Source organism: Mustela nigripes, chromosome 16 (genome assembly GCF_022355385.1).
Source record: "Mustela nigripes isolate SB6536 chromosome 16, MUSNIG.SB6536, whole genome shotgun sequence".
Lineage (NCBI taxonomy): Eukaryota > Metazoa > Chordata > Mammalia > Carnivora > Mustelidae > Mustela > Mustela nigripes.
The window spans coordinates 10,388,442-10,409,753 of NC_081572.1; positions in this window are offsets into that span (position 1 = coordinate 10,388,442).

The window sequence follows — 21,312 nt, forward strand, 5'->3', positions numbered from 1 at the left end:
GCTTGGTCACTGCTCTAAGCAAAATAAAGGCCTCCAGCCCTGTCACATGCTAACATCGAGGAGAACCAGAGACCGTGATTTGCATTAATTGAAAAGTCCTGTCCAGACCTCGGCTCTTGCTCCCGGAGAGTTCAGGGCAAAATTCATGAATTCCAAGAATGCGAGGAAAAAGAACCAAAGAGCAAAACTGGATTTCTACCTAAGTTTAGAAATCAAAGGCTACTGATCTAATGCTTTAGCTGACATCCTTTATTAGGAATGACCATAAAACCTGGTTAATCAATTAGAACACAGAACATGGGGGCTTTTTGTTTGTTTCTTTGTTTATCTGTTTTTAAGATTTTTATTTATTTATTTGAGAAAGAATGAGCAAGAGAGAGAGCACAGGAGCAGGAGCAGAGGGAGGGGAAGAAGCAGGCTTCCTGCTGAGCAGGGAGCCCGAGGCCGGGCTTGATCCCAGGACCCCGAGATCATGACTGGAGCCAAAGGCAGAGCTTAACCAACTGAGCCACCCAGGCACTCCAGAACTCAGAACGTGTTTTATTCCTTTACATAATCATTTCTTAGCTCCACGTGGACAAGACCAAAGTGATCATGAATAATATTTCGTGGCTCAGAATAAAAATGTCTCCCTTTCTTCTGCTGGGGAAAGATTTGCCAATTCTTTTCTGTTTTCCTCTCTCTCTCTCTCTCTCTCTCTCTTTCTCTGTCTCTATCTCCCCCCCCCCCCCCCCCCTTTCCCCAGATACCCACAATTTGAGACAAGGAGCTGAGCTATAAGCCTTTTCCTCATTTCCTTTACTTTTTATATCTATAAAGTATGTTAAATGCAGAACAGAACTGTCACCATTTCTTGCTTGTGGAGGATTCCAGGGAACGAAAGCTTCTCTTTGAGCAGATTTCCATTTAAAGAATTTGGGGGCAAGGCAGGGCAGGTTTTTTTTCCAAAATGGCCCCAACTATACCCACCACCCTCCTCACACGCCTGTCCCTCAAATTTTCCATGGAGACCTGTGTGAAATTGTTGGCCCCACAATCAGGGAAATCCAGAACCTGATGGGACTTCTGAGAGTATTAAGGAATTATTATTTTAATTTAGGTGCCAAGTCGTGTTGTGATTATATTTTTGATAAATACTTATCTTTGGAAAATACACCCTGAAAGGCAAATGGAATTTGTTCCAAAATATCCCAGCTGGGGAAGGAACTCAAGAAAGCTGGTGGAGATGAACAGGATTGGCTATGAACTAATCCTTTTTTTTTTAATTTTTTAATTTTTTTATTAACATTTAATGTATTATTAGCCCCAGGGGTAGAGGTCTGTGAATCGCCAGGTTTACACACTTCACAGCATTCGCCATAGCACATACCTTCCCCAATGTCCATCACCCAACCACCCTCTCCTTACCCCCCTCCCCCCAGCAACCCTCAGTTTGTTTTGTGAGATTAAGAGTCTCTTATGGTTTGTCTCCCTCCTGATCCCATCTTGTTTCATTTTTTTCCTTTCCTACCCCCCAAGCCCCCAGCGTTGCCTCTCAACTTCCTCATATCAGGGAGATCATATGACCATTGTCTTTCACTGATTGACTTATTTCACTCAGCAATAATACCCTCTATGAACTGATCATTTTTGACACTGGGTCAGGGGTTCAGGACAGTGAATTATAGTAAGGTTTCAACTCTTCTATGTGTAGGGTATTTCCTATAATGAAGATTTTTTTTAATGTAGTTTTCTATATTTTAATCCTGACTCTACCATTTCTTAGTTGTAGAACAGGAGGCAAAATTGCTCTCTGAGGCTGTTTCATGTGAGAAGCTTTTGTAGCGTTCCCCTCCCCCACCTCCCAACCCCCTGGAGTTGTAACAACAATGAGACAGTGCAGATAAAGTGACCAGGAAGCAGTAGAGATGAAGGAAAGGGTCTCCTCCATCAAGGCCTAACCCCTTCTTCCACCCCAGGGCATCATCCTTCAAGTGGAATCAGCTACTGGCCGCCACTGAGTGGATTCCTTTCTTTTGTCTACATGTCAGCCAGAGTCTAGACAGAGCTCCAACTTGTGCTTACTTTATGAAATCAGATAGGGTTTTAAGAATTCAGCTCACTGAGTGGGAAGCTAGCGTCTTAATCTCCTGCATGACCTCCCTTCCAACTCCCACCCCTTTCAAAAGAACACAAATATACATTTGGATTTTCCATAAACAAGAACGTGTGCCAAGCAGGTTTGCGCAGATTGAAGAAAAATGTTCCTTTGATTCAGATCCCGAAAACACATCACTGAATGGTTGTACTAAGAGACAGCATCAGCAAGAGGTCCCTCACCAAACCGATCTGGAGTCACGGCTGCCGACAAAGAACCAACGAAGCAGACGAGGTCACCGGGGGCATTGATGAAATAGGTCAGTGGCACAGACCTTCTGAACATTTTTTAATTAATATTCCTTTTTCATCCAACATGATGCTGAAGCACCCTGAACATTAATAGTGTTAACAAAAGGGAACAGTGACCTTATAGTATTTACCTAGTAGACCCTCTACACTGCTGAATTTCCTTAGGAGAGGTCAGCCAGGGTCAATGAATACCGTATGCTTCCAAAACAGTTGATAGAAAGGATGGTAAATGGAAAACTGTCTCAGTTTAAGTTTGAGAGGAAAGGTATCTGCCAGTTTTTCCACGTAACTTTGCTGTCTCCCCACTTCCTACTATTTCTGTGGACGTTAACTCCAGCCCCAGATGCTAACTTCTGGGGAGAACACAGCCCCTTCTTGGAAATTCTTACCATCACAAGGAGGCATTTTTCCCTTGATAATAGCCTTTACAAATTAAGAATGTTCTCCTTTGTGCAAGAAATAAGAAGCAGAGGAATGACAGCACCGTCTGCAGTAGTCCGTAATTGAAAACAAAGAGAATGTCTATCAACAATGGTTGAATAAATGGTGTTATATTCATATCACGAAATACGGGGAAGTCTTAGAAAATGACTTCGGAGGATTTTCCCAAGTAAGGATTTCACTGAGGAAGAAAAGCAATCCTGCAAAAGAGTGTGTCATATGATCCCATTTTTGTAAAACATAAAATGACAAAAGACAGCCTAGATTGGGGAGTAGGAGAGGTCTAAGATCACCCAAGTACAAAAAAAAAAAATATATATATATATATATTGAAGGACACACATTAAGGTGTTATCCCTGGCTTCCTAATTGGGGTATGTAGGTAGAATTGGAATGAAGGGTATTGATGCTGGGAAGAATGAGTCGGTGTCCATGATAAAAAAGCAAATTGCCACATGAGGTATAATCCTACATAAGCAAAACTTGGTGGGGGGGTGTGGGTGGATGTGTGTTGTGCATTCATCAAGAGAGTCACAACAAAAGGAATCCCTACGTACTCAAGTGGTTGTCACAGGTAGTAGGATTCCATGTGACCTTTACTTTCTTTATCAAGTGTTTATATATTGCTAGATTTCTTTCCAGGAAGCATTGGAGCATTTACCTCATGAGGAGATAATAAATCCTAATTGATCCTGGAGATGAAAACGACTCATTCAGATTCAATTCAACAGATACTTACTGAGCATGCTAACATTTTTCTGTTGCTGCCCCCATTCTTACCCCAGGATCCCCAGCAACAGAGCGTGTCTCAGTCTGCTTCCAACATTCCATCTCTTCCCTAGACCCTCTTCTGTCTCCTTTTCTACTTTTAAGGACCCTGACGTTGACACTGGGCCCAACCAGGTGATTGAACACACTCTTCCTACTCTCCGGTCAACCTATTAGCAATCTCAACTCTGCCCACAGTTTTAATCCCCCTTTTCCAATGTTACCTAACATAGTCACAGTTTTGGGGATCAGGAATTAGGCCTCTTTAGAGGAGAGAACACGATCCTGCCTACCGCAAGCATCTTCTTTCTACGTAGCAGTACTGTATGGAGTATTCAAAGTTGGGAGGCAAACAAACAGAAGAGCCCCTTTAGAAAAATGATACCATGAACCAATGCTCCCTACGGATTGAGTGTTATTGAAAGTGTGAGTACTCCCTTGAAAGAAAACAGAATACTCACTTGAAAGAAATATATCTACTGATTCAACAAACCTCAAGCACCTACTACATGTTCGGCCGTGTTTGGGCACTGGGCATGGCACAGTAAATGTGACACATAGAAAGCCTTACACTCATGGCACAGACAGTTACAAAATGAACTTAGCTGTCAAAAGAATTCTAGGGGCACCTGGGTGGCTCTGTGGGTTAAGCCTCTGCCTTCAGCTCAGGTCATGATCTCGGGATCCTGGGATCTAGCCCCGAATCAGGCTCCCTGCTCAGTGGGGAGCCTGTTTCCCCCTCTCTCTCTGCCTGCCTTTCTGCCTACTTATGATCTCTTTCTATGAAATAAATAAAAAAACATATTAAAAAAATTCTATGAGGTAAGTACTTTATCACTCCCATTTACAGATGAGGAAACTGAGGCACAGAATGGGTCAGCCATTTCCTCAGGATTCTAGCACGTGGTGAAGCTGGACTTTGAATCCAAGCAGTCTCTCTCCAGGGCCCAAGGGTCTTACTGTTCTATTACGAGCAGACTGAGACATCCTCTAGTTCTATTTTGCCCCACAAAAATGGCCCCACCCGGAGTGGTCCCAATGGGACGCTGCCACCAGGAAAATGTGCTGCAGAGACACACTTGGAGAAATTGCCAGACTGATGAACTGTGAGATGTATTCAGAAGGCAAGATCTGAACTATTTGAACCCACTGCCCTTACGTTTGTCCCTGTCATTGTTATCAGAGAACGGCAAACCCTCAAAGTTGGAAGGAATTTGAGATAATTTTAAATCCCCTTTAAACGGAAAATGAGCTGGCACCTGAAGTTGGCATCTCTCTTTCCTGACCTAAACTTAAATCTGTAAAGCCGCATATCACATTTCTAATTCTTCTTCTCACTAACCTTCCTGTCACTCCTATCTCTTCACCCCAAATCACTATCAGCACAACAGCTCTGAGCCGAGAAATTCCAGTTGAATTCCTACGAGGTGTGGGCTTTGCCACACCAGGATTGCAAAGGGCAATTAACTTCAGCAAAATAAGGAGGTCTGGACCTCATTTCCTGAGACACTCATAAACTTCATGAATCCCAAATAACATCTATCAAAGAGGTTCATATTATAATTCCCTTTAGTGATCATGATAATCTACCAGTTTGATTCATTCCCCCAGAAATGTGAAGCTCAACTTCATCAGCCTCATCCTCACCCTGCCAAAAAAAAAAAAAAAAAAAAAAAAAAATCTTGAGCCGCCGGCAGCCTTTCAACATGTTCTTCAGGCCCTACTTGCCTGTGAGAAATTCTTTTCACACTTTTAGAGTCTTTTGCCTTGACTTAGGCCCAGGAAGAATCTCAACCCGTGTGGACACAAAATTTCCACAAGTACCTCCCTGCTTTGAGAGATCTCACACGTTACCTTCAAATGATACCCAACTACTTGGTCGCTCCAATGTTGTGAAAGAAGAGGTATTGGTATAAACATGCTGTTGTTTTTTTTTTTTTTTTCCTGTGAGTCTTGTTAAAAGCCACAGAAAACCCTCCAAACAAACTACAACAACAACAACAAAAAACACATGTCAGTTAAATTCTATGCTGTCAGGAAAAGGGATAAAGACACGGTCTAAGACTCATAGAGATATGTAGGTACATGGGGCCATTTTAGTCTAATGCTTCAATGTCTCAGATGGCCCCCTTTCAGTGGATTCCTCAAGGTTGTTTAGAAACCAAGGCTTCGGGGCGCCTGGGTGGCTCAGTGGGTTAAAGCCTCTGCCTTCGGCTCAGGTCGTGATCCCAGGGTCCTGGGATCAAGCCCCGCATTGGGCTCTCTGCTCAGCAGGGAGCCTGCTTCCCCTTCTCTCTGCCTGCCTCTCTGCCTGCTTGTGATCTCTGCCTGTCAAATAAATAAATAAAATATTAAAAAAAAAAAAAAGAAACCAAGGCTTCTGTGTTCCCACTAGGCAGTGTGAATTATTTTGTATTTGCTACTGTTCTTCACTTGCCTTTCACTGTCCCAAACATACAAACTGACCATATTTCCAGGTCTTCACCAAATGGTCTCAACCTGGGGTCCAGCGATGAGAAACCTCTCTGGTTCACAATGTGTTTTTGTTTGACTGATCATGTTGGTGGTACTGGAAGGAGCTGTGCATTTCCTATTCTGTTCAGTTATCACTTCAACCCCATTATAATACATTTCTTTATCACACAACTTGAATTAATATCAGGAAGGAAATATGGAGGCATCAGCCCTTTCTACTGGGATCGATCCTTAAAATCAAAAGCAAGAAACCATCTTATTCCTTTGTCCTGCTTGTTTCTCAGCCTGTTTATCAAAGTACCTGTTTGGGTTGGTTGTTTTGTTGTTGTTGTTGTTGTTTTGCTCTGTCTTTATCAAAGGCTATTAGAAATTCCTTTTACTTGGCATACATGTTCCCTTCTCAAAAAAGCAGTGATGCTAATTTCCCGGACACCAGATCTGACATTTGCCAATAGACATCGGTTTTCCACACTATATTTTAAAGAAATTATTATATCATTACCCATGATTTATTCCACTCCACGGGGCCTCCCAGGCATTGTTAAGTGAAACTTGCCTGAGCCAACTTTTAAAAGTCGTAACACCCTTCTAGTATTCACACAGGGACATTTCATCTCTTCTTTCCCTGAAACAAGATCACATAGCTTCCCTTTCATGCTTAATAGCCCAACACAAATCACTAACCAGTGCTAAGGCTAACAAGCCCAGCAAAAGCCAGGATTTCAATAGGCAGACTCAGCAAAGGTACATCTGCCACAGCAAAAAAAAAAAAAAAAAGGAAGAAAGAAAAGAAAAAATGAGGAGGGAGACTCAGAATTGAAAACATCTGCTGGTCCCAACCTGCTCATACGTTGAAATGAATGACTCCAACCACTTCATCCACTACCAGTACCAAAGATACTATTTATAGGTATATGTTATCACTTACGTATGGTTTAATGAAATGTCTTGATTCCCCTGTGAACGTGCCTAACTCATAGACTACATAGAGCATTGCTAACATTCAAAAGCTAAAACACCCCTTTTCAAGGTTGCCTAAAAGGAGACAGCACGCGACTGGTCAGCGGGCAAGAAAAGAAAGTAAAATAGACAATTACCAGGTACTGAGGTCTTGCTTACAGACACATCAGGGCTTTTTCCTTTTCTGAGTTGTACAATACTCAGATCCGCTGCTTTGGGTGTCATTTATGATACTTCGGACAAGTTAACAGCCTGCTTTTGCTGTCGGCTTTTGCTTTGATTCACCACTCAATTGACTCATTGATTTCTGGACTCAAGGGCAGGCAATAACACGCTAGGAAAATACCAAGGCTGGTAGCACTAAATTAGTCAATGACTCTGTCTGTGGTTGCCACCAGGACTCTGGGCAGAATGCAAAGTAGAAGTCTGGGTTTCTTGTTTCAGTTTGTCTCTTCAACCCGTTTCCCAACAGAAGCCCATAAATACTTGGGGCGTGACAGCTCTTTGTATAGTCCCTGCAACTGCAAGGCGTGTAGGAGCCATTGCTCCAGACATCAAATGACAGAAGTCCTCCCCAACCCCACACATGTGCACACATCCCCACCCACACTCCATGCACGCACTGCCTCACGCTACATGTCTCCCAGCTCCTAAACACCCGAGTGCCCCCTGCCGTCTTAAAGCCGTCCAAAGTACCCACCCAGAGGACTCTCTTCTCCCAGATTTTTCCTCTCATCCATGTCCCCTCCCCTCAAAAATGCCTCAGGCTAGATAGTTCAATACAACCTTTGTTGAATTAAGGATCAGTAACTGTTCTGATCTTGGCCATTGGTAAAGACAAAAGCAATTTAATCATCCAATTTAAGTAATTAACAGTAAATTCTCAATAACTAACAGGCTTCATCTTTTTAGGGATAATTGTACAAAAGAAGGACAAATCCCCCACCCACTATCTCTCCCCCATCCTCCCACTCAACACAGTCAGGACCTCAAGACTCCTTTCAGGAGCTGTTGGTGACTCTCCCTTCCCCCATACAGTGGAAAACTTAAAGAAGACTCTGACAATGAAAAATAAATAACCATAGCAATCTCGTTCCTCCTGTGTCACTGGGAAAACCAGAGTCAGGTCAGTGACATTATTTTCTCATTCTCAAAGAGCAAGGCAAAGTCCAAACTAAAAGCAAAGAAATAAAAGGTTCTAAATTCTTCAGGTAGCTCTTAAAAGTCCTGTGTGTTGGGATGCCTGGGTGGCTCAACGGGTTAAAGCCTCTGCCTTCGGCTCGGGTCATGGTCCCAGAGTCCTGGGATCAAGCCCCGCATGGGGCTCTCTGCTCAGCAGGGTGCATGCTTCCTCCTCTCTCTCTCTGCCTGCCTCTCTGCCTACTTGTGATCTCTGTCAAATAAAGTCTTTTAAAAAAAAAAGAAAAAAAGGAAAAAAAAGTCCTGCGTCTTTCTCATTCTCCTTGTGACAAGATAACCAGAAACCCAGGACATACCTTTTCTTGCAAATGTCCTGGGGTTCAATTTTATTAGGCAGCTCAAGAAAAATACCATTTTATCCAAGTTTTATTAAATGCAGTCCCTCCTCCCATAAAAATTATCATAAAATTCAAAGTCCAAGGATATAGCAAATAATACTGCCCTTGGGGACTAGGACATAAAATTTTGAAGGGGAAGGAAAAAAAAATAGAAAGCTTGACTTTCATTTTATAAAAAAGCAACGGTCAGGGCTTTCCTCTTGAGAAATTACATTGTTGTCTTCAGCATTACTTCCAAATACTCAGAGAAAACATTAGGACTTTCAAGATGATTTGAATATCTTTTTTTTTTTTTTTTCCCTTAGAGGGTCTCAGTACTATCATTGAGCTAAATGATTGAGTCATGAGTACAGAAACCCACTATGTTCTCCAAGGGACTTCCCATCTGTCCCTTAGTACGGGTGTTTTGCCTGGATATCACTAACAGTCAGTGAGTGCAAAGAAAGATTGTAGTCAAGTGAAAGCCCAACCAAGGGAAAAGACCCCCATATTGTTTCTTTTATAGATGTCATTCATTCTGGTGTCTTTCGCCATGCACTCCGGTGGAAGTTAGCCATCTAAAGACTAAAACCCTATGGTGCAAGAACAGAAGGCAGATTATGCTATTTCTTGTGAACAACTTGCACCAGAAAGCAGTATCACAGCTCCCCCTTGGAGCTGTCCATGATAAAAACCCCATTCACAATACTTAATGGGAGCTTGAGGGCTTGCTCCTTTGAGAAAAATCCATCTTCAAGTTTAGGGCTATCCTCAAAATCACTTTGGTAAAACTTAACTCCATGTCATCATTTATCCCTCTAAACTTGGCAGTTTTGTCTTAGAATTGGGAGACGTGTATAAATTATCCATGGCCCATGGAAATTACAGTTCTCCGGCTAATTCAAACATTACTTGTCAGAGCTTTTAGCACAGACAGTGAGTCAGTCGCAGGGAATAACCTATTCTAATTGCCTCCTTATTATTGTTCTCCATAGATCTATGCATATACCTGTGTGTGTAGGAAAGAGAAAAAAATGTTCATCTGTTTTTGATCATTATTGTAAAAAGCTACAGAAAGAAGACACAGGATCAACTTGGCCCATTTCTCATTCCGCTATGCATACCCTAAGCCATCAAGTCCTGCACTATAAAATGTTTTCAAATATAGCTTGCATTACTTTAGAAATATCCAAAGAATATAAATAATTACATAATGAGCGCAAAAGGATCCACCACCCAGGCTGCGAAGTAAGGCAACACCAACACAGCTGAAACCCCAAGGATCCTCTTTCCAGTTATTTCTTTCCTCCTGATCCCCAGAAGTGAAGCACTGTCCTAAATTCGGTATTTATTATTCCTTCCTTCGTACTTCTTTTGCTTTTAGCACTCGTGCTACTCAGATATGTCTCTATACTACATGTAAGTGGCATGATTTTTGCCATTACATGGCATTGTACCATATGCTTTTCTCCTTCTTGTCTTTTGATGCTCTGGGCCATATTATGAGCTTTATCCTGGGAAATTCTTGCCATCAAATAATACGTAATAATGAAAGGCAAAGAAGTATAAGTTGGTCTTCATCTACATGCTCATTACCACAGCCTTATTTTGGCCTCTCTGTACTTCATACTTGGGTCATTACCACACTTTTACCCTGGTCTCCCTGCCTCTGGTATCTCCCTACATTAAAAAAGTTTCATTGCCCCACCAGACATGCGCCTCGAAACATCCAGATCTCAAAATATCCAGATGCTAACATCCGTAAAAATATTCAGTCTCTACCCGATTGGGTCCGAGCTCCCTTGTGTAGTTTTTCCAACGGCAGAGGCATCCCCATATCCTTCAGCTCACTGTGGAGGTCACCAGCAGTTTCAGTGGGCCGTTCTCACACACATGGATGGGTTCCTGCCTCACCCATCTGCAGCCAGAAGGCTCTGGCCACAAGTGCAACTCAGTCCATACTGGGTCAGGCCAGAAGTGCCAGGGAGCCATGATAGCTACAGGCTGTAGGAAAGACAGAAGCTAGTGGATAAACAACCATCTTTCTCACCCAATGAGAAGTACCTCTGAGACATGTTCTGTATATGGCAGAATAGTGCCCCAGTGGACCATCGTTACCCATTCACTAACCAGTCCTTTATTGGCTTTCTTCTCTTCTAACCTCACCTAATCCCTCTCCACGCATGCCTGCTGGGCTCACCTCCAACAGAAGCTACTGGCACTCGAGTCCTTGCCTTTGAATCTGCTTTTTAGACAAATGTTACAAGAACTGGCCCTAGATAGTGACCTCCAGGTTGAACGTCTGGACTGGGATGACTCTCCAGTCAAATGGCAAGAAGATTCTATTGCTGATGGTAAGTGGGTAGTGAGAATCCTGGCCAGCTGCAGCCTCACAATTATTAAAAGGCTCATCTGTGTGGATGTGGGCCAGGCAGAAGGAAAAGCACAGACTTATGCATTTTCTGTTGTCCTGGAAAGATGTAAGGGCAATAATAATTATAAAGAGTTGGATAGCTTCTGTTAAATGTTCTGGAAGCCTTCAAGAGAAAGAATTACATGCTGGGACAGCCAGCTGTCAATGCAGGGCAAGCTGCTGGAGCCAGAAAGCCTACAGGCTTTGGAGAAACCTACTTATCCTGTAGCCAACAAGCAAACGGTGCTGAAAATCAGGTCCAAGCTTTGATCTTAAGAGTGGTAGAGTTACAAAGGAGTTTGAATTTACAGTTCAATTTACACAGTCTCCTATGTTAAACCTAGAGCTCAAAAAAGGTAGCAGTAAGACCCCGAGATGTGGAATGGGGAATTTGGGGTGGTTGATGCCTTTAGAAACTTTGAATCTCCAAACTCCTATGAACTGTCTAGGTGTCTAGAAGCAGCCTTTTGGCCGGGTAGTAAAGAACAGCATCCTGTGTCCTAAAAACTGTCATCTTAAGAAAGATGCCATGCAAGTGATGTTGGACTACTCAAGATGCTCCCTTTGCCCCTTTCATTGTTTCTATAGTTTCTATACCAATAACCAAGGTCTGTTCTCAGCTTAGCCCAAGTAGGGGAAACACATTTGCTACTATGGGAGGAAATGGATTATCATCAAAATAGTTGAAGGATATGGCTTCTCTCATAGTAACAGAAGGAAATGCCTGGAAATATATATTGATGCTATAGGACTGGGGGATGGGAGATAAGATATATAGCCAGCTTACAAGCCTGGATAGGAGAGAATTTACTAACAAAGGGAAATTCTCCCACGTCTTAAGATTAAACATCTTGACAGATACCTGGAACCTGTTCTAATACTTTGCTGGAATGGCCCTTCAAAGCTTGGAGAAGATGGTCGACAGTAAATTAAGTGAAGATGCCAGCCTGTCTTGGCAAAGTATCAAGAAAGAGCTCCAAAGGCCCAGTTTTAGCATCAGCACTATATATATATTAAATAGATAATAGATCTAATATATATATATTAGATATCCTGAGTATTGGAGCACTCTCCTTCAAAATGTGGTGTACACACTGATCAAGCATTCTGTTATATGGTGCCATGGTCCCCAGTAGCAGTAATACTCTCTTAGGGTAAACAAAACTTTTTTTTTTACCATATTAGGAATTGAACTGAGAAATGTATAAAATATTTCTTGATTTGTTAAAATGAAACCTATTCCATGTTAACATGAATAATGTATTTTATTAATAATACATGTATTTCCCCAAAGAAACTTTACTGAGAAGAGCAGAATTATTTTAAATCTTGTAAATCCTTTTTGTGCCGGGCTTAATTAAAGATAATTAGGTTCTTATACCTACTTCTGTTCTTACCCCTCTGTTGTGATATGATGTTTTGGTTAAAGTATTTAATAAATGGAGCCTCACACGTATGTGTAGCTGGAAAATGGAGAATTATTTTAATAGTGTTTTCATATCATTGTAAAAATGCAGCTTTAACACTATGCCAAAACTTAACAAGTGGTAGTTCCTTAAAATTAATTGCAGTGTGATCCCTAAAACCGTATTAGTGACCTTTTTGTACTTTGCTTCATTAAAATTCATTTATGTACCTGTTACTTTGAATGGATCTTTTACCCATGTCTAATTTTGTACCATTAAGCACTGGTGATTTGGAAAATATTAGCTCACTAAGTTTGGCAGATATTCCAAATGCTTATATATTTTCATTATGCAACATCAAAAATCATATTTGTTAATATCACTTCCAATCTCATCAGAAAAGTCTCAAATTATTGGGAAACAATTAGGTCTCTGGTCGCACATTCTCATTTTCCAAAGACAGAGTTTTGCATGAGGCTCAATTTTTATCATCAGCCAAAAAGCACTATCAGTTGTTTTCCTTAACATTGACAGGTTGACTTCACTTATTGTCAAAAAGTGCCTATTGAATCCATCAAAATCCTAGAGGAGAATATAGGCAGTAACCTCTTTGACATTGGCCACAGCAACTTCTTTCAAGATATGTCTCCAAAGGCAAAGGAAACAAAAGCAAAAATGAACTTTTGGGACTTCATCAAGATAAAAAGCTTCTGTACAGCAAAGGAAAGAGTCAACAAAACAAAGAGACAACCCACAGAATGGGAGAAGCTATTCGCAAATGACACTAGAGACAAAGGGCATCCAACTTCTCAAACTCAACACCCAAAAAACAGATAATCATGTCAAAAAATGGGCAGAAGACATGAACAGACACTTCTCCATGAAAACATACAAATAGCTAACAGACAGACACAAAAAATGTTCATCATCATTAACCATCAGGGAGATTCAAATCAAAACCACATTGAGATACCACCTTGTATCAGTTAGAATGGCAAAGATGAACAAGACAGGAAACAACAAATATATTAGAGAGGATTTGGAGAAGGGGGACCCTCTTACACTGTTGGTGGGAATGCAAGTTGGTGCGGCCACTTTGGAAAACAGTGTGGAGATTCCTCAAAAATTTAAAAATAGAGCTACCCTATGACCCAGCAATTGCACTACTGGGTATTCACCCCAAAGACACAGATGTAGTGAAAAGAAGGGCCATATGTATCTCAATCTTCATAGCAGCAATGGCCACAATCACCAAACCATGGAAATAGTTGAGATGCCCTTCAACAGACAAATGGATAAAGATGTGGCCCGTATATACAATGGGATATTACTGAGCCATCAGAAAAGATGAATACCCAACTTTTGCATCAACTTGGATGGGACTGTAGGAGATTATGCTGAGTGAAGTAAGTCAAGCAGAGAAAGTCAATTATCATATGGTTTCACTTACTTGTGGAGCATAAGGAATAACATGGAGGACATTAGGAGAAGGAAAGGAAAAGTGAATTGGGGGAAGTCAGAGGGGGAGATGAACCATGAGAAACTGTGGACTCCAAGAAATAAACTGAGGGTTTCAGAGAAGAGGGGGCTAAGAAATGGGTGAGCCATTAATACACAATGGGTGTGTATTAAGGAGGGTACATATTGCATGGAGCACTATGTGTTGTATATAAACAATGAATCTTGGAACACTGCATCAAAAATGAATGATGTATTTTATGCTGACTAATATAACACAATAAAAAAAGTGCCTGTCAAAAGCCTAAATATAAGTTTGTCAGCCAGTCATTCTTTTAAATAGAAGAGCATCTCATGAAAAAAGCAACTAATTTAGTCTGCAACTCAGCTGCAGAAGGGCTTCTCTTCAAGATGGTCATTAGGCTTTGGTGGGCCACAAAGCACTTTGTGGGCCCTTCTCATTTGATCATACAGTGCATCAGACAAAAGATGTGTTCTCACTGCCTTGGTGTATCTAGGCACCAGTAGTTTTCCTTCATTGCTTCTGCACCATCAGTATAAATGTCAGCACAGTAAAGAACATAAACAAAGTCTTAGGGTCATAATGAAAATAGCTTTGACCTCATGAACCCCTGAAAGGGCCTTAAGGACCTTTCAAGGATTCATGGACCAGAGTTTGAAAACTGCTTCTCTATTAAAAGGGATCAAGTACGAAGAAGGTGAAAAGATCCCATGGCAAGATGTAGAGGATAGCTTTTGGCGTATAATCACTAAATATGGACTGGGGCCATATTTGGGTCCAGCACTGTCCACAATTACTAGCCGAGTAACCTTGGGCCTTACTCTCTCTGATCTTCAGTGGAGACAACCATACCTTCTCTACAGGTGGCAAAAATAGACCATATTTCAGCCCTGGTGACAGCAGGAAAAAGAGATTTACAGTATGCCTCAGAATGTCAAAGGGTATCAGGCTATGGAATGGAGATTCTAAGACCTCAGTTCATTGCTGATTCCTATCGCCCTCGCCCCGCAAGGACGACAAGAACCCTGGTTCGGATGCATCTTCTCTCTCTTTATTTCCGCAAGTCTACACAATTATATACACTTACATGACCAATCAGCGAGCAGGGTACAGGAGGGAGCGAATCAGGCTGTGCACCTAAACAAACAACTTCTCTAGCAACCAATGCTGTTTACTTCCTCTTTGGGCATTCCGCTTAGTCTCATGAGGCAATCCTAACCTGGCAACTAGCCAGGCGCCATCTTTTAATGGCAGAAGCCACCCTGGCCAGGGGCCTGCCTCCGACATCTCCCCCTTTTTTCTTTTATGGCAGGGATCGTGCCTATCTTAGGTTGTCAGTGGCAGGGAATATCCTTACCCGTCATCAGATGGCAGATATCAATGATCTGCGTCCTGTCTTAGGTTGGTATATTTCCCCCACCAATCTTGCCCGCCGTTGACTATCGATCCAGCATACTTAGCCACACTTGGGGGGATGTTCCAGCCTCGATGGCTAACAAGGCCTGAACCATGGCTTGCTGTTGCCTATGTTGCTGTCGCCTCCAAATTTGCAGTTTCCTTACTAGCAGAATCAAGCCCACTACGAGGATTGTCATCAGACCAATTACGCTAGCCCATTGTTTTGTAAAGGTTAACACATCTTGCAATGTTTTGATTATCTCTGGGAGGGTTGCAAGATCAACTCTGGTGTTATTTATCCTTGTTATGCCTAGTAGCAGGTGCTGAGTATAGTTTTGGAATTCTGCGGACTAATTCCCCCGCACGTATTGGGAGAGCTGTCGGGAGACATTCTGTTAGTCACTCATATTAGTATAGGCTATGGGAGTGACACAAATTGCCAGGAAGGGTACTATACATCCCAGTCCCAATAGGGCCCCCCATATGTCCACTTGTTCTTAAACCAAATCCACTCTCTGGTTGACTATCAGGATTCCTGCTTGCAGATGTGCATTGATCTGAGTCTGTGTTTGAAGGGCAGCTGCCGTTCCTTCTGCAAGGGTGTTCACAGCTTCCGCAGTGGGTATAGTTGCAGCAAGCGAGACTGCTGCTGCCGTGGCAGCTGCTGTAGATATAGCCAATGCTGTCACAATGGCGGCTGTGATACCAAAATCTCTATTCTTTCTGGATAGCACCACCGGTAACTTGTCCTCTGGAATGGAAACTGGGATAGGAACATGGGTAGGGATACGCATAATCACAGCCAGCTTGAAGGCCGTGACATTCCAGCACTGGGAAAGATAGCAATTCTTAGTGCAATTCAACGTATCATTCAGCTCGCTAGCATTTGTTACAAGGAAAAGGAACGGTGGCCAGACGCATATGGGAGTGGGCTGATAAGTAATATTATTGGGACAAGACACATTAACTGTTGCCTCAAAGGTACTACAGTCATTTTGTTTATAAGAACAGTTGAGGAATTTGCCACCATTTAACATGGACACTGCTGAGATATCAGTACATGCTCCTAGCAAGTTACTGACCTGCCATGCATCAAAGGGAGAGGAGGGAATATGAGAGAAGAGTTAGTCACTGGTAAAGGATCTACAGAGACATGAACATATCTTAACTTTCCAAATTCTGAAACATGTGTTACATCCATATGCCATATATGATTAGGTAACAAACCCTTAGGATTAACCCCCAAGGACAGTGCAGGTAGTAAGATCATGCAATTTCTGAGGAGACTACTATGTCCCGTGCCTGTGCTTTTGTTATGTTAAATTTGAGGCGAAGAGTTAAAGCATCCTGTTTCTTCAAATCCTCCCCTAAGTGGTCCCATTGAGGTATGTTTAGCAAGCCTTCATCTAGGAACCATGGAGCCGCCTCTACCATGCTTTAGTGACCGCCACGGCTATTTGCAGATACACCGCAGGGTTGTATTGTATTTGGGCCTGCTTTCCCATGTACAGTCCTATTCCCATTAACATTTCTAGGTCCCACTGGGGATTTCCAGCCACTGCATTACGGTGGGCAGTGTCCTCCAAAGAACTAAGGGCTTGGGGGAAGAATCCATACGGGCTGAATGTCTTTCAGCTGCTGCTTGACCATTTTTATCCTAGCAGTTTTTGTTTTTAACAGCGTGCCATTGGCCTTTAGAAGGTCCTTTAGGGAACCCTCTAACCTTGACTTTGACAGTCCAGATCCCATAATTAGAATCCCAACCTAATGGCTGTTCCGCGTATACTCGCCACTAAATCCCAGCTCTAAGGCCGCCCCGCTTCTTATTGCGGACATGTACAAGTTAATCCCGGCTCTAAGGCCGCCCCGCTTCTTATTGCAGACTTGTACAAGATTCCCACCACTTTGATCATGGTCCCTTCCCCGCTTACCTGCGGTTTCGATAAGAAAACCCCGGCTCTATGGCCGCCCCACTTCTTGTTGCGGTCTTGTACAAGTTTCCCACCACCTTTGTCATGGTTTTACCCCCCTTACCTGCGGACTTCTCTCTTGCAAGTTTTTTCTATTTTTACTCCACGCTTTACCGCCGAATTCCCACTTTTGAACGTGGCTAATGTCCCCGCTTACCTGCAGACCTTTACTCCCCGCTTTCCTGCGGATTACCTTGCAAGATTCCTTTATTTAGTTCCCGGGTGCCGGCGCCATTTATCGCCCTCGGCCCACAAGGACGACAACACGCCCTGGTTCAGATGCATCTTCTCTCTCTTAATTTCCGCAAGTCTACACACTTACATATGCTTACATGATCAATCAGCGAGCAGGGTACAAGAGGGAGCGAATCAGGCTGGGCACCTAAACGAACAACTTCGCTAGCAACCAATGCTGTTTACTTCCTCTTTGGGTGTTCCGCTTAGTCTCACGAGGCAATCCTAACCTGGCAACTAGCCAGGTGCCATCTTTTAATGGCGGAGGCCACCCTGGCCAGGGGCCTGCCTCCGACAGTTCCTTCCATCCAAGAAAAGAATGAGTTCAAATTGTCACACAGACCTTAAGTGCTCAAATGCCTTTTAAGGTTGTACAAAGTTGGCCATTACTATCAGAGGAGACTGGCTAAAAAATGGCGCCATGGGGTGGGTTGGAGGGGGAAGCTTGATTTTGTTGTTGTTGTTATTCTATACCATACAATAACCACATTGCTGGTGCCATTGCCAACCACAGCGGGCTGCTTTCTGCCCCGTAACATGTCCCTTACTTTCACGCTTTCACAGACCTTTCCAATTTATCAGTAATATTATTACTTTGTTTTACAATTCAGTAAAAGGTCTCTACAAGTGTTTCTTAGATTTTGGAGGCCAAACAAAGAATACAAATGTTGCCATTTAAACACATGTTATAGGAAGATACTGAAAACAGAAGAAAAATTATCCATTTTCTTATCAATTTTAATAAAAGAACATAAGAAATGAAAAGATCCTCCATACTATTCCAGAAAAAAAAACTTAATAGTATAAGACAACTTCCTCAATATTATAATAGTTACAGTAGATTCAACAGATATAGATACATCTTTGTCTATAATGGACTCTTAAAATAGAACAACACAAATGTTACTTTATACCTCTCTCCTTTATCCCACCTAACCATTTCATGGGTTGTACTTTGGGGTCTACATACATAAATCTCCCTCTTCCTCAGATTCAATTGTTTCCCTACAGAACATATTTTCTTAGGAGTGAAAAAAGAGAGAGAGAGAAGGAAGATGGAAAGAGAGATTTAAAAGAGTAATGCTTAGATGATATTTACTATGTATCGTATCTCATTTCATTGCTAAATGAATATGTACATTACCACTTAGTTTAGCCAGTGAGGAAAGTAAGACACAGAGAAATAAGATATTGAATGGTAGTGTTGCAATAAATCTCAGGCAGTCTGTTTCTAGAATCTTAATGGTCAATCTCCATGGCTTTTTCCCACCTTAAGGAGGAAGTAATCAATGCATCAGGCATGGGAAAAAGAACTTGCATCACACCTGGCTTTAAAAAGAGAATACACTTGGGGTGCCAGATGGCTCAGTGAGTTAAGCCTCTGTCTTCGGCTCAGGTCATGATCTTGGGGTCCTGGGATTGAGCCTCGCATAGGGCTCCCTGCTCACGGAGTCTGCTTTCCCCTCTCTCTCTGCCTGCCTCTCTGCCTACTTGTGATCTCTGTCTGTCAAATACATAAATAAAATCTTTTAAAAAAAATAAAAATAAAAAGAGAACACACTTAAGATGTATTTTGCCAAACATTTTCAGGACATGTGTGTTTTTTGTTTGTTTGTTTTCGGAAAACCAATCTTCAAGGGAATATAGTCATATGAAACAGAAAATCCGAGAAATCCATGTATGGTAAATTGAATACCTGATGCCTATTCAAGCTTCTGCTCCTTGCCTTCCCTTGGAGCCACCATTCAGGGCTCCCATTCTGGGCTTTGAGCTTGGACTGGAAGCTGGGAAACCAACAAGACCATTCAGGAAACCTTAACAACTGTATTGCTCAGAATATCAGTATCATCTTGCGGTTTCCAGCATTGTCCCTGAGAACGGCCCCCTCCCCGCGGGCACAAGACCTCGATTCTAGGCCTCCTGCATGGACAACAGAGAAACAGTTCCCTCTTCTCTCCAGTGCTCAAAATGTGGCACTTCAGAAGTTTCTGGTAGATTTGAACAGGGATCTGGTAGATCTGAATGGAGAAGCTCCCCTGGATAGATGTGAATTCAGAGTTTCTTAGGAACCCTGTCAACATGTTTCTTCCATGTCTGTCTGGGGCACGCAGATGCTCTGCCTGGGTGGTGGGGGTGGGGGAATGAAATAATTTTTCTCCATGAACTGTGATGGTCTCTCTCCTCTGAATATCCCATTCCTTATGGAAAAGGAGGACAAAGTAAGAGGAGGACGAAGCGTAAAATGATGAACAAAGTGGAAATGGCGGGGAAACAGATGTGGGGGGAAGAGGAGAGGTGTAAAGGGTCACGGGAGACTAAGGGAAGGAGTAGGGAGCAGGCATGGCTGCCTGCTAACTTTCACGTCTCCCCTCTGCCTGGAGGCCCGGGGAGCTAACGGTTCCCAGCCCCATCTCATTCATGATTTCGAAGAGCGTCAGCAGACCCGGCTGGGGAGTCTGTCCCAGTGGTCCCATGTACCTCGCCAACGTCAAGATTTCGAGGTGAGCCTGTGACCTATTTCTGCTCAGGGAGGCCCCAGAGGAGGTCTGCCATGGAGCTTCTGCAAAATGTGTCTCCACTTTTAAGGAAATGCAGAACGAGATGGTCCCTGTTCTGCCTCTGGCTACCAGCCCATCTGGAGCTGATGCTTGGAGCCGCCACTGCCGTTCTCCAACCGCAAGGGAAACTCACTTTAGAAAGCAGCCTCCCCTGGCAGGAACAGGAATGGAGAGATGGAAGGACACTGGGTTCTAAAATTAGTCATTTTTTCCTGTGGCAATAAACAACTCCAATGTGTGAGCAGCTTAAAAGCAACACGTATTCATTTCCCTTTGTCATTTGAGGACTGTGGGACTTCTGGGCCTGGTCATCCCCAAGTGTCTTCTTGGTCCAGACCCAGGCTCAGAAGTAGCGGCTACGGAGACGGGTTGTTATCCCGGCAGAAAGCAGCAACCTGCAAAGACTCAGGCTATGCCTTTCAAGTCCCTGTGTGCATGTGTCATGCCTGTTCTCTCTCACCCCCGGCCGGAACATGTTATGGGCCAAGCCCAAAGTCAGGAAGAAGTGGTGGGGTTGCGGCGGGGAGGGGTGTACGATGCCCATAGGAGTAGGGCAAGTCATGTGAACGTGGGCAGGGATGTTTAATCCCGTTATAGGGAATGGACATTTGGAGAAAAACCCAAATCAGCCAAAGTCCTTGGTGACATGACCGAACCACTAATAAACAGACGTCAGGAGACTCCGGTCTTCTGAAGTTCCACTACTATGAGATAAGATACTTCTTCATTGCTTGAGTCTGAGTTTTCTATGACTTCTCCATTTCAGAAAAAGGGCATCTTAACCAGTACAGAGAAAGCTCCCAATGACTGTCTTCCACGTCTCCAGGCACTGACTCTGCTCCCCAACCAGATCCACGCTTCCCTCTCCAACTGTGAAAAGTAGGACACGGCTTCCTATCATGTTTGGATAGCTCTGAGCCTGGACAGCCAAGGGCAAAGACTACCAAGAGTTTCAAACAGTGGGACAAACCCATGCCTGAGTTTCTTACAGGTTTTGTCCTCATTTTGTTATAGACGTGGATGTGCACCAATGAGTTGAAGAAGGAAGGAAAGCGAACTGGTGTTAGTTTTCTGTACCAGTTCAATCAGATATATCTTACATGAAGAAAACTGAAATGTATCAATTTAGATCTTCGACTTATTCTTGCATTTCCATTCCAACGTGATCCAATATGGTTTGTCTGCCAGACCAAAAAATATTGATAATTTTAAAAATAGATATATAGTAGTATATATATAATTGCATAGATATATGTATATGTATGTGTGTGTATATCACACACACACACACACACACACACACA